This window comes from Pseudophryne corroboree, chromosome 2 (assembly GCF_028390025.1).
Source record: "Pseudophryne corroboree isolate aPseCor3 chromosome 2, aPseCor3.hap2, whole genome shotgun sequence".
NCBI classification, from domain to species: domain Eukaryota; kingdom Metazoa; phylum Chordata; class Amphibia; order Anura; family Myobatrachidae; genus Pseudophryne; species Pseudophryne corroboree.
This window is the reverse complement of record NC_086445.1, coordinates 127,571,411-127,584,931: the sequence shown is the minus strand read 5'-3', so window position 1 is coordinate 127,584,931 and position 13,521 is coordinate 127,571,411.

Below are 13,521 nucleotides of genomic sequence, written 5' to 3'. Positions count from 1 at the left end.
TGACAGACGTGACAGAGTCTGGAGATGCCAAGGAGAATGTTCTGCTGCCTGCAACATCCTCCAGCATGACCGGTTTGGCAGTGGGTCAGTAATGGTGTGGGGTAGCATTTCTTTGGGCGGCCGCACAGCCCTCCATGTGCTCGCCAGAGGTAGCCTGACTGCCATTAGGTACCGAGATGAGATCCTCAGACCCCTTGTGAGACCATATGCTGGTGCGGTTGGCTCTGGGTTCCTCCTAATGCAAGACAATGCTAGACCTCATGTGGCTGGAGTGTGTCAGCAGTTCCTGCAAGACGAAGGCATTGATGCTATGGACTGGCCCGCCCGTTCCCCAGACCTGAATCCAATTGAGCACATCTGGGACATCATGTCTCGCTCCATCCACCAACGCCACGTTGCAGCACAGACTGTCCAGGAGTTGGCGGATGCTTTAGTCCAGGTCTGGGAGGAGATCCCTCAGGAGACAATCCGTCACCTCATCAGGAGCATGCCCAGGCGTTGTAGGGAGGTCATACAGGCACGTGGAGGCCACACACACTATTGAGCCTCATTTTGACTTGTTTTAAGAACATTACATCAAAGTTGGATCAGCTGTAGTGTGTTTTTCCACTTTAATTTTGAGGGTGACTCCAAATCCAGACCTCCATGGGTTAATAAATGTGATTTCCATTGATAATTTTTGTGTGATTCTGTTCTCAGCACATTCAACTATGTAAAGAACAAAGTATTTAATAAGAATATTTCATTAATTCAGATCTAGGATGTGTTATTTTAGTGTTCCCTTTATTATTTTTGAGCAGTGTAGTATGTAATGTGCACCACTTGAAGGCAAATTCATCTCTTTTCCTCTTTGTTCCATATCAATAAGGAGACAATATACAGATGGTGTAATGGTAAGCATTACTGCCTCACAGCACTGAGGTCATGGGTTTCGATTCTCACCATGGCCCTAGCTGTGTGGCGTTTGTATATTCTCCCCGTACTTGCGTGGGTTTCCTCCGGGTACTCCGGTTTCCTCCCACAATACAAAAATAAACTGGTAGGTTAATTGGCTACCAACAAAAATTGACCCTAGTGTGAATGTGTCTGTGTGTACATGTGATAGGAAATATAGATTGTAAGCTCCACTGGGGCAGGGACTGATGTGAATGCCCAAATATTCTCTGTAAAGCTCTGCGGAATATGTGTGCGCTATATAAATAACTGGTAATAAATAAATATCATGGATACAGTTCTACAGTGGCAGCTTAGGGAATGATTATCACGTTTAGCATAGTAAAGCTTATTTCATAATGCCTGAGATCTTTTATTTATTCTTTATAAAGTCTATTTTATAGCGCTACCACAATTACATTGTTTCATTGCTTTCCTGCAGATGTTGGGATTGACACATAAATATAAACCCAACAGAGTCTGACTTAATATTCTGAGACACCATCTTTCTCCGTTTATGGCTAGTGTCAGTCTCTTTGGAACTCCAGTGCACGCATGCAGGGCTCCGACATGCCCGATGAACATCAATTATCCCCCTAGTGACTGAATGCCTGTCTGTAATTATATCTCTAACATGGAGATGCACATCAAGGAAGTTCACTGTATGATACACAAGTGATGACTATGAGTATGACAGATGACTAGAGGCTGCTGTCAGCAAAAATCAGCATGGGTCTGATGAGACGACTGATTACGGCCTGATGTCACTCATATGTAACAGGAATCGTGTGGAACAATAACTTATTCTTGTGCAGAAAATCTGCAAAGAGTGGAAAACGGGCATCTAGGCTTATAAACGTGAAATTCACTTGAGCAAATTGTCAGGAAGTAAAAACAGGCATACTGCAGAAGAATTATGTAATTTCCCACATTTTACCTGAATTTCATTACATTTATGCTGTTAAGACAGGCAGGGCCGGTTCGAGACCTTTTTGCGCCCCGGGCGGGAAATAGGGGCGTGGTTTCATACAGGGGGCGTGGTCAATTACGCCCCCTGTACAGTAGAGTAGCACCGCTGAAATGCTGGGCGGTGCGCGATGACGTCATTGCGCACCGCACAGCAAAGGTCCTCTCCACGAAGGGAACTAGACGCGAGCGTCTAGTTTCCGGTGCACGATGACGTCATCGCGTACCGCACAGCAAAGGTCCTCTCCACGAAGGGAAACTAGACGCGTATCGTCTATTTCCCTTCACAGGGGGACACAGCCGGGGAACACAGCGGGCAGCGGCGGGCACAGCAGTAGCAGATCTTGCCATGGTGCGGCGCCCTCCGGATGGCGCCGGCGCCTTTCGGAAGGCGACGCCCCGGGCAAAAGTCCTGCTTGCCCGTGGCAAGATCCGCTACTGAAGACAGGTAAAATTAAGTAAAAAATAAAATTCTGAAGATACGGGCAACAGGACTACAGGAGACGTGAGGAGTAAAGCAGTCAATGAGTTGTGCAATCTGAATAAGACATGTTGAATTTAGGTAGCACTGGGAGAGCCGATTGGAAATAGCAGAGAAAGGGTTGATTACATGATATAGTAGAGAATGGGCTAGATCAGGTGAGTAGTACTGTAGTAGTTTTTGGCAGACAGCGTCCCCCTTTTTACACATTACGGCAGACAGTCCCCCTTATTACACATTACGGCAGACAGCGTCCCCTTTTTGTACACATTATGGCAGACAGCGTCCCCCTTTTTACACATTACGGCAGCCAGTCCCCCTTTTTACACATTGCGGCAGCCAGTCCCCCTTTTTACACATTGCGGCAGACAGACACGAGAGAGTGAGACAGAAAGAGAGAGAGAGAGATATACTTACTATCTCTCCCGCTGGCAGTCAGGCTCCTCGTGCTGGCAGAGATCCCGGGCAGCCGCAGGGGAGAAGGAGGGAGGGGGACTTGAGCCGCAGCAGTGCTATGTCATTGGTAGCGGCGCCACTGCAGCACTCCCCTCTCCTTCCGTATTGGCTGGCCGCTGCTGAGAATGCTGAGATGAGGGAACCGCATCCCAGCATTCACAGCAGCGCCGGGCAGCCAATACAGAAGGAGAGGGGAGTGCTGCAGCGGCGCCGCTACCAATGACATAGCGCTGCTGCGGCTCAAGTCCCCCTCCCTCCTCCTCTGCCTACGGCGCTGCTCTCCCTCCAGCGCGGCGCACAGCACCCAGCAGAGGCGGCATGTAATGAGTCAATTTGACTCATTACATGCCGCTGGCCATGCGCCCTCAGTGTAACTGCGCTGTGTGCCAGGCACACCTGGCACATAGGTAGTTACGGCGCTGGTAACTGCCATATAATACAGAGCGTCAGTGACCGCCATATCACACAGAGAGTATCAGTGACCACCATATCACACAGAGAGCATCAGTAATTACCATATAATACAGAGAGTATCAGTGATCACCATATAATACAGTGAGCAGTGACCACCATATCACACAGAGAGTATCAGTAATCGCCATACATTTTGGGTGGTACTGATGGTGTTGGTTAGCATTACTGCGTCACAGCACTGAGGTCATGAGTTAAATTCCTACCATGGCCCTAATGGTGTGGAGTTTGTATATTCTTCCTGTACTTGAGTGAGTTTTCATCCAGGTACTCTGGTTCACTCCCACAATTTAAAAATATAATGGTAGGTTAATTGAATCCTGTCAAAATATTAACCCTAGTGTGCAAGTGTGTTATAAGTGTGTACATGTACATGTTTTAAAGGCAGACTACATGGGCCAAGTGGTTCTTATCTGCCATCAAATTCTATGTTTCTAAAGAGAGCATCAGTGACCACCATATAATACAGAGAGCATCAGTGACCACCATGCAAAACAGAGCATCAGTGACTGCCATATAATACAGAGGAGTGAGTACCATGCAGTACAGAGTATTTTTAGTTACAATATAATTCCATCACCAGTAATAAATGCCTCCCCAAAATCATTAACTACTTCAGATACGTAATAACTAAATAACTAAGCATGGGATTCTTAGGCTCTAACTCATTCATTCTCAAACTTTCTTGAATCACAGCGTCCTAGAGTATCAGCATTTTTTTTTCATGGCACCCTTAGGACAAAAGTTTTGTATTGATAAAAAAAATATTAAATGTAGTAAATTGTGCCTACCTGTCATCCTTAGGGTCAGGTATGTGGTGATGTACTTATTGGAATTATCTGCGCACCGGGATCTATTGTGCGGACGAGCTGCTACACTTTCAGGTGACCAACCTGATTTTAACTACAGGAATAATTGGAAATAGTGATGCGCTCAATCCTGACTAGTGGGCTGATGTCTTAATTAATTAGTGATCTTGAACTATAACCCCTTGAAATTATGTAAATTAATGGATGTGGTGGATACCTCATTAACCAATAAGTGAAGTAAACAAATAATGTGTGGTTCTCTGTTGGACAGAACAGTGATTATGACAACTGACAAATTGTAGAGTAAACAGGTACTATCTGTACCACTATTTATTAAGATCAGACTATCTGAAGATAATGCCACTGGTATAGATGAGTTGTTGAATGACAACAATAATAATGTCTCTCTTGGTTAAGAAAATCAATAAGGGTTGCGGCGTCCCGCAACTTGTTGTTTTGAAGTCTCTAATTACAGTGCACTGGACAGTCTATAGGTTTCTATCATTAAGCGCTTTTATGTCTGAGAGTGGCCAAATATATGTCCTTCTTTTTCTTCACGGTGTGGAGCGTTTAGCAGGTTAACATAGGGTATGATAAGGGAAGCTCCGAACCGGTCTTACTAACCGGCTTCAGCTACTCGTGGTGCGCCCTGATGCAGACGTCCCCTGAGAGCAGATGGGCTGGATTAGTAGTCCTGTCTAGGGTAAGAGAGAATCTCAGATAGCGCTCTACGGAGCTGCTTGCTGAGTGACCCCCGCCGCATACGGAGACTCGCTTCTTACCTTCTCCTGTGTCCGCCGCGCTCCGTCACCGGCTTCTCTGTCCTCCGTCTTCAGTTGCTCAGCAACGGGTTCGGCTTCCGGGTTCTCTGGTGCTTGTAGTAGGTTCTGCAGAACTCCAGTGTCTAAATGCTCATAACTCCAACGCGTTTCAGCCTCTCAAAGGCCTTCCTCTGGGAGAAGTGAATGATTGGGATAATGGTCCAGTGGTTTTTAAGGAATAATTCTGTGACCTCATATGGTCATGTGATATGGATTGCTGATTTCTATTGGTCTTAATGAATGTATCAGTCTCAGTAACATAGTAACTTACACATTCACATTGATTTTAGTCTCTGTTCTTTCTTGTGCATGATGTAATAATAATAATTTGGTTATTTCAGTATTAAACATGATTATGAAGAACATATAGTCAGAGTTTAGTAAATATTCTGTAAGTTTAAATGGGGACTAAAATTACATGCTCACTTGATATATTATTTGTATATGTGACAATGATAATTGGACTTTAATGTGTATGTTTGGTTGATCTGCTAACTGTATATTGATTCTTAGGCTAGTGATAACACCTGTAGGTAATTTAACAAATGAATAGGATCTTCATTTCTTGCATATCAATGATTTGACCTCATTGTCACGATTCAATCCCTTTGTAGCTAGTTTCTTTAGTTCGTACATCCATCTCAGTTCTACAGTATTGATTTTAGCAATATAATCACCCCCTCTCCAATTTGGATGTACCTCTTGAATCCCTATAAATCTCAGCGATGTGGGGTCACTGTTGTAATGGTCTTTGAAATGTTTTGATAAGTTGTGCTCTTCTAGTCCTTTTTTAATGTTCCGTATATGTTCGCCTCTCCTTATTTTTAAAGGACGTGTGGTTCGTCCTACGTATTGCTTAGTGCACCCACATTCCAATAAATAAATGACCCCTTTGCTGTTACATGTTATTCTCTCTTTGATATTGTAGGTTTTGCGTGTGTTGGTAGAGCTGAATTGGGTTACTGGTTTTGTACTGTGTGATCCCCCATTTTTACATCCTACGCATGTTCCACAATAATAGAAACCTGATTTGGGTTTGGATTGATTGATGTATGATTGTGTCAATTTAATTGGCTTTATGTGATTGTGCACTAATTTCTGAGAACCAGGGCCATGTTAACAGCAGTCTGGGCAAGCAATACACTGGGGGCCCTACCCATCCTCGAGCGGTAGGGGTGTGGGAAAATATTAAACTGCATACCAGGCCTGTGGACCTGGAACAGGGACCAGCTACTGGAAGGCTGATATCTTTGGTTCTGGGTATAGTAGAGACAAGCTGCCAGTGTCCACCAAAATGGGAGATTCCCAGCTTCTGGAATATACCCTCAAAGTCAGACAGAACCTGAGATATCTGGATGGAAAGAGCAATTAACTGGTTCGGAATAGGACTACTGCTTTGAAGTTAGATATCTCCGGTTCCCCAGGGCCGATTTTTAAAAACCTGGTACTCCTGGAAAAAAGGGACCCTCAGCTATCAGCCTAGGGCACTTATACTCCTGGGGTCCTTGGGCAACTGCCCATTGAGTCCATATGAAAAGATGGCCCTGCTGAGTACCTCTTTCTGGGGAAAGAAGTTCGGAGATAGTAACCTTTGCTTGTAAGTGAGACAAACTTGTTTTGTGTGTGAGATGGATATTATGTCCCCAATAAACAGAAAGGGAATTTATGTTTGCTAAAACCAAACAGGCTATGACTTATTTATTTACTTATTTTTCGCTTGCTCACTGCATACTACCCAACTGCCCTACTTTATTCAGGAAAGTTCCGCTTATTGAGAACTGTCAAGCTGTCCCACAATTGGGTAATACTGTCATGCGTGGGGAGATGGGGGGAACATGCACAAGCACGGCATCTTCACAGTGCTGGGAGAGCCTGAGGGCAGTCCTGCATCTCTGGGAGTGCTGAACACGCCCCCCAGAGTAATAGAAAGGGGGCCATGCCCTTTCCCGTGAGGCCATGCCCAACATTGGTCCTGCGTTTTAACTCCCATATGTTGGGAGGTATGCTCATTAAATGCCCAATAACACCAGTTGTGGATCTTTTGCAGCAACTCGTGAGACAGGTCCCAAGGTTAAAGGCTCAGTTTATTACATGAGCTTATTGTGCATTATTTTTACCAGGGGTGGGCTGGGCATGGGGGCACCTGCACCCTGGACTGCTACAATATTTGGGCTTAGGGCCACAGGCATGTGACAGGTGGCTGGGAGACAGACAATCAGTGCAGCTGTGCTGCATCAACAACAGAATTAATAGCGCTTGGAAACTGGATAGGAATTTTTCTATATAACAATTTTAATAAATTGATAATAAAAGAATGTATAATAATATTGTTGCAACAATTAATAAAACCACAATGTATTGAATTTGATATGGGCAAAACTTAGAACTACAAAATAATTAAAAATACCATATACTGAAATATGGTTAATTAGCTGGTACTCAATAATAGCCAATTTATCCTCCAAAACAATTGCCACAGTCCAGGAACAGTTGTAAGCGAATGGAAATTACCAACTGCTGTTGGAATAGACCTTACGTAGCTGGTTCAAGATGTCACTTGGTCCAATGAATTTACTCAGGTCAAATATTGCAGATGTCCATATCGCAAATGATGATGGTTCCTATATCCGACTTCTAGGCTGTGCCAAACAGCGAAACGCGTCGGTGGGACAGCTGGACTCTATTCTCTCAAGCCTCCTAAAAAGCCTAGAAGTCGGATATAGGAACCATCATCATTTGCGATATGGACATCTGCAATATTTGACCTGAGTAAATTCATTGGACCAAGTGACATCTTGAACCAGCTACGTAAGGTCTATTCCAACAGCAGTTGGTAATTTCCATTCGCTTACAACTGTTCCTGGACTGTGGCAATTGTTTTGGAGGATAAATTGGCTATTATTGAGTACCAGCTAATTAACCATATTTCAGTATATGGTATTTTTAATTATTTTGCAGTGCTAAGTTTTGCCCATATCAAATTCAATACATTGTGGTTTTATTAATTGTTGCAACAATATTATTATACATTCTTTTATTATCAATTTATTAAAATTGTTATATAGAAAAATTCCTATCCAGTTTCCAAGCGCTATTAATTCTGTTGTTGGTGTTTTAGTTGTGGGGCCTGACAAACCCCGGTAATCAGCTGCTGTAAGAAAAGCTACTCATTAATCAGCGCCAAGGTATTACTTGTTAATTCCTCATTTTACAGCTGTGCTGCATCCTCTGCCTGGCTCCCAATTGCCTGTCACAAGTCAGAGGGGGATATTCAGCTGTTTGAAAAGTCGGTTGGGTGTCTGTTATTTCCTGTCTTTTAGATAGGAAAAAACAGACTCCCAACTGACTTTTCAAACAATGGACTATCCCCCACAGTGTCACCACCACATACATAGACTACATGGTAAGCTGCAGATGCAGTGCGCGATGCTCATTGACCCTAATCAGGGAGGGGGATGTCATATTTGAGCTATGATTTTAATAAAGAAGAAGGGGTTGAACCAACCAGAATATGAATCCACTAACACAATGTGCTCTTTCCCCCTCCATTTCAAAGTGATCTGCAGCAATGATGGACCAAGGAAGGTCAGGAATCTCATAGAGATTGAGCGGCTCATTGGCATTATGAACCTGTAAAGCATTGCAGGGGGCACATGCACATAAAACCTGCTCAATGACAGCAGCCACAGAGGGCCAAAACATTGCAACCTTAGCCCACTGTATGGTGGCCTTATGCCCAGTGTGCCCCTGGTAGGCCTGCGGAACATAGAAATCTAGAAGGGCATAAGGTATTAGAGGGTTAATTAGTTGCAGTAGTGGAAGAAGGACTTGGGGTTACAAGACAGTTAGCTGGAGGAAGAAGGCGAGCTATGCAGGACACCACAAGCCAACCGTTGGCAGAGGTTATCCCTGATGTCACATCACACAGCTCCTCCATGCACCCAGAGGAGAGAACATAAAACTCCATGCCATCCAGGTCATCATCAGCATCAGGGACACCAGAGTCTGGGAGGTGAACACATGATAAAGCATCAGCGACATAGAGGTCCTTTCTACGGTTGTACATCCCATTTGGATGATACCTTTGGAGCTTGGGCATGAAAACATTGAATTTGTGCTGAGGCAGGATGCAGGGGTGTGCAGAGACTGGTAGTCAAGAGTTGGTGGTCTGTCTCAACCAGCACTGGACACCCAGAGATGATCCTGTGACACTTTTGACAAACAAAGACTATAGCCTACTGTTCCTTTTCAATCTGAGTATAATATTATTCAGTCTCAGTAAGGGCCCTGGAAGAAAACTGATGGGTTTGTTACACTGCAGGCAGACAGCACCAAGACCATGCTGGAGGGCATTGGCAATGAACACAACAGGAACAAGCACATCAAGAAATTGGAGCACAGGGGTGGAAATGAGCATAGCCTTGAGGTGTAAAATAGCAGCAGCATGGTAGTCTAACCAACACGCCATTCAACTCTGTTGTACACAAGCTGGCAGATCGGGGCTGTGGCCTCACTGTAGCTTGGAAAGGTAGTTGGTCATACTCAAAAAACTCTGCAAGCTTAACTTATGTGTGGGGGTAGGCATGTGTTGAACAGCATGTGTTTTGGGAGGAGGAAGGCGTACCTGCTCACAGGTGTGATGAACATGGTGAGCATGGATGATTCCTTGTCCAGTGTGATCTGCCAAAATCCACATATGGCATCCAGAGTGGTAAATGAATGCATTTAGCATATCAGCTATTACTTCCTCCATAGCTGTGAGTATGTGATGTGGTCTCAGCTGGAGCTTTGATCAGATGCACAGGGTCAGTACAGATGCTTAATGAACCGTCATTTTTTTTTACTGTAGCAGCCATAGCCTACCTCCACATGGTGGCTTCTACCACTGTAGCAATGACGCCCAATGCGGTTATGCAATGTAACTCCACCATCTCTTCCTTTGTCCTTCATGTCCAACGGCACACATCTAGGAGCACATACTGGGGGAAAAACAGTCTTGTTTAAACACATGTGGTAGGTGACTGGGAATTTCCCAATAGTATTACAATTGAACAGATCAGCAAAGTTTGTTAACTGTGGTACATCCTGTTGAATGACATGCACATTTATTTATTTATTTATTTATTAACAGTTTCTTATATAACGCAGCAAATTCCATTGCGCTTTACAATTGAAAACAATTATAAAACGAAACTAGGTAATAACAGACCGTCATAGAGGTAGGAAGGCACATAAAGTTATTAACCCCAGTTTTATGCTGTCCGGCAAACCTAGGAGCAGTTTGACATTACTGTCCACTTTATGAAACTGCACGGGGCCACAGCCATGGTCTTGATTACCTGGCCACCGTGAGCAATTAGATTTACAGTGTGAGAACAGTCAATAGGTAATAGGTATACTGGGGTTTGTGCACCTGAGGCGTTCCCGTGGCATGATGCTACACTTGGCACTAGTGTCAGTTTTTATATTGAAGGCATTGTCTTTATTATGGTGGTAAATATTACACCCTTTTCAGCCCTGAGGTCGATACTCTCGCGGTGCAGACCTGTGCCTGGGGTGTTTTCTATTGGAGCCCCTACATTGTGAACTCACTGAGATGGGCTGCTGGAAATGCAGTGTAAGTTGTCTGTCATCAGCTTAAAGCTTGTAACTAGGGAAGCCAATCCCGGGCCATTTTTTCAATCCCGGGTATCGGGATTGAAAAATGGCCAATCCCGGGATTCCCAGGATACCCGGGATTGGCTTTTAGCTATGTGGCCGCCCCCTCGCCCCACCCCACCCCACCCCGCACACATAACTCACCATATACCGGGGGCGGGCGGGTGGGGACCAACATCTCATCTCTCCTGGCGGCTCCCAGCAGCGGCTGACGGCGCAGTGTGACCTCTCACGCTGCGCTGGGGACCCGGAAGCAGGAAGCCGGGCAGCGTCTGAGCGTCCTGTGGACGCTCAACGCTGATCCCTCTATCCCCGGGATTGGAGCTTCCAATCCCGGGATTGAATCCCGGCCATTTTTGGCCCTAAATACCGGGATCCCGCCGATCCCGGGATTGGCCACCATACTTGTAACCTTCACCGGTGTGAAAAATTATTTTGTTTGCCACATCAGCTGCGTTATTGAAATCAGGACATTTGTGGCATTCATGGGAATGGAGAGCACTGCAATTCACACAGCATGTTGGTTGCTGAACAAGTTGCCGGAGATCTCATATGTCAGACTCTCTTTTAAACTCCATTGCACTTTTATTGGACTGCTCATGTAGAATGCATATGTGTATAGCAGTATACAGGTCCTTCTCACATAGTAAATGTGCATGAGTCACATCATTATAAGTCCCACATACATTCCTGTCCCTGATGAGTTAAATTGCTTATACATAATAATTAAATTTCTTTGCTAGTAGGTTTAATCTGGCAGCATATATCTGGATACCCTCAGGAGGGCTCTGCGCAGCGGCAAACATAGGATGTCTAGACGGGGGTTTCCCACTGCTTGATTTTAGAGTGCATGTGGCCAGTCCATGAAGAGGGCATAATTAGCATGAAGCATCGATAACATACATCATACAAAGTGTAATGTACTGTATGTCATAATTCCGACATATACAGGGTTAACGAACACAGTGAGCCATTAGATGTGGCAGTAAGGACATCCTGTCTGAGCTGAATGCTTTATATCAGATGCGGGCACCAATCCAGAGCTTTGGAGTAAGGTTGGGGAGCAGCAGAAGAACCTAGAAACTTCCCTGGATATATACGTACAAATTACAGTATTAGTAATTACCCCATAGATGGGCTACAGCAGAGCATCCCTAACAGTGCATGGTTTACAGATTTCCTAGTTGGTGCACACACATGTATTAATTACTGGCAGACACATTTAAAAAGATCCGGTGTTGCTAATTATTTTAATGTAATACTGAGGAGATCTTTAAAACATGCAGCTCTAACAAAATTGTATTATATACAATTGCTATAGTATTCATGGTGTAGACAAGAGAGTGGGGTTTCCAGGCAACCGGAACACCCCCCCCCCCCCCCCCCCCTGAGTTTGTCTATATAAAGTGGCCTGCATATCAATGGTGTGCATATTACAGCAGGAATCTGAAGAGCTGCAGAAGTGCGTCTGTACTAGCTGCAGTCATGCTGAACAAATGGCTGCAGAGGCACTTCCTGTATAATAAACATGTCCTGTATAACTTATACCGTTTTCACACTGCAAAGGCAGGTCGCACCTGGGAATTGCACATGGGTCCTTCCCGGGTGCAACCCGCCACGAGACTCCTTTCAGACTGGCAATGTGACCTGGTAATATGCCGGGTTGGGTTGCCATTGGGGACGGAGGCGGTGCTGGCATCATAGGTGGCGGGGGCGGAGGTGGTGCTTGGAGATGAGATCATCTTTATGCCGCTTCCTCCATAGTGTGAACGGGTCCCGGATCGCATTGACCCGGGTTACCTGTTCACACCACACCTGACCCGTTAATAACCTGGGAATAACCCTGCTTTATTCCGTGGTACATCAACCCGCGTCGGCCCTGCAATATACCAGGTTATTTGTGCGGTGTGAAAGGGGTAATGCACATCCTGCATAACAAACACCAGTGCCGTAACTAGGTGTGTGCCGGCGGTGCCTGGCACACATCGCATGTGCACTGAGTGCACAGGACCGCCGGCAACACCTGCAGGTCCGTGCTGCTCAGTGTTTGTCTGCAGAAGTACTGTAGCTGCAGCGGCGGACCAGGATGCTGGATGAGATTGCCGTATGTCCGGTCCTGTGCCTCCTCCTCTCCCATGCTGCCTATTGGTGCTGGAAGGGGGCGTGGCCACAGGTCCACGATTAGGCTATGCCCCCGACTTTGCTGTTTGGTCTGTCTGCGTCCACCTCTGCTACAGCTCTCCTGGAGGTAACACAGTGGGGACTGGGGGAGGGGTGGGGTGTGTGTTTGTGTGTTTGTGTGTGTGTGTGTGTGTGTGTGTGTGTGGTGTGACTGGAGGAGACAGGCTGTGTGTGTGTGTAGTCACTGGAGGGGACAGTATGTGTGTGTGAGTGTAGTCACTGGATGGGACAAGGTGTGTGTGTGTGTGTGTGTGTGTGTGTGTGTGTGTGTGTGTGTGTGTGTGTGTGTGCGTGTGTGTGTAGGGACTGTCTGTCGTAATGTGTAAAAAGGGTGATGCTGTCTGCCGTAATGTGTAATAAGGGGACGCTGTCTGCTGTAATGTGTAATAAGGAGACGCTGTCTGCCGTAATGTGTAAATAGGGGGACGCTGTCTGCCGTAATGTGTAAAAAGGGGGACGCTGTCTGCCATAATGTGTAAAAAGGGGACGCTGTCTGCCGTAAAGTGTAATAAGGGGATGCTGGCTGCCGTAATGTGTAATAAGGGGACGCTGGCTGCCGTAATGTGTAATAAGGGGGACTGTCTGGCGTAATGTGTAAAAAGGGTGACTGGCTGCCGTAATGTGTAAAAAGGGGACTCTGCCTGTCATAATGTGTAAAAAGGGGACTCTTCCGTAATGTGTAAAAAGGGGACGCTGTCTGCCGTAATGTGTTAAAAGGGGAATCTGTCCGCCATAATGTGTAAAA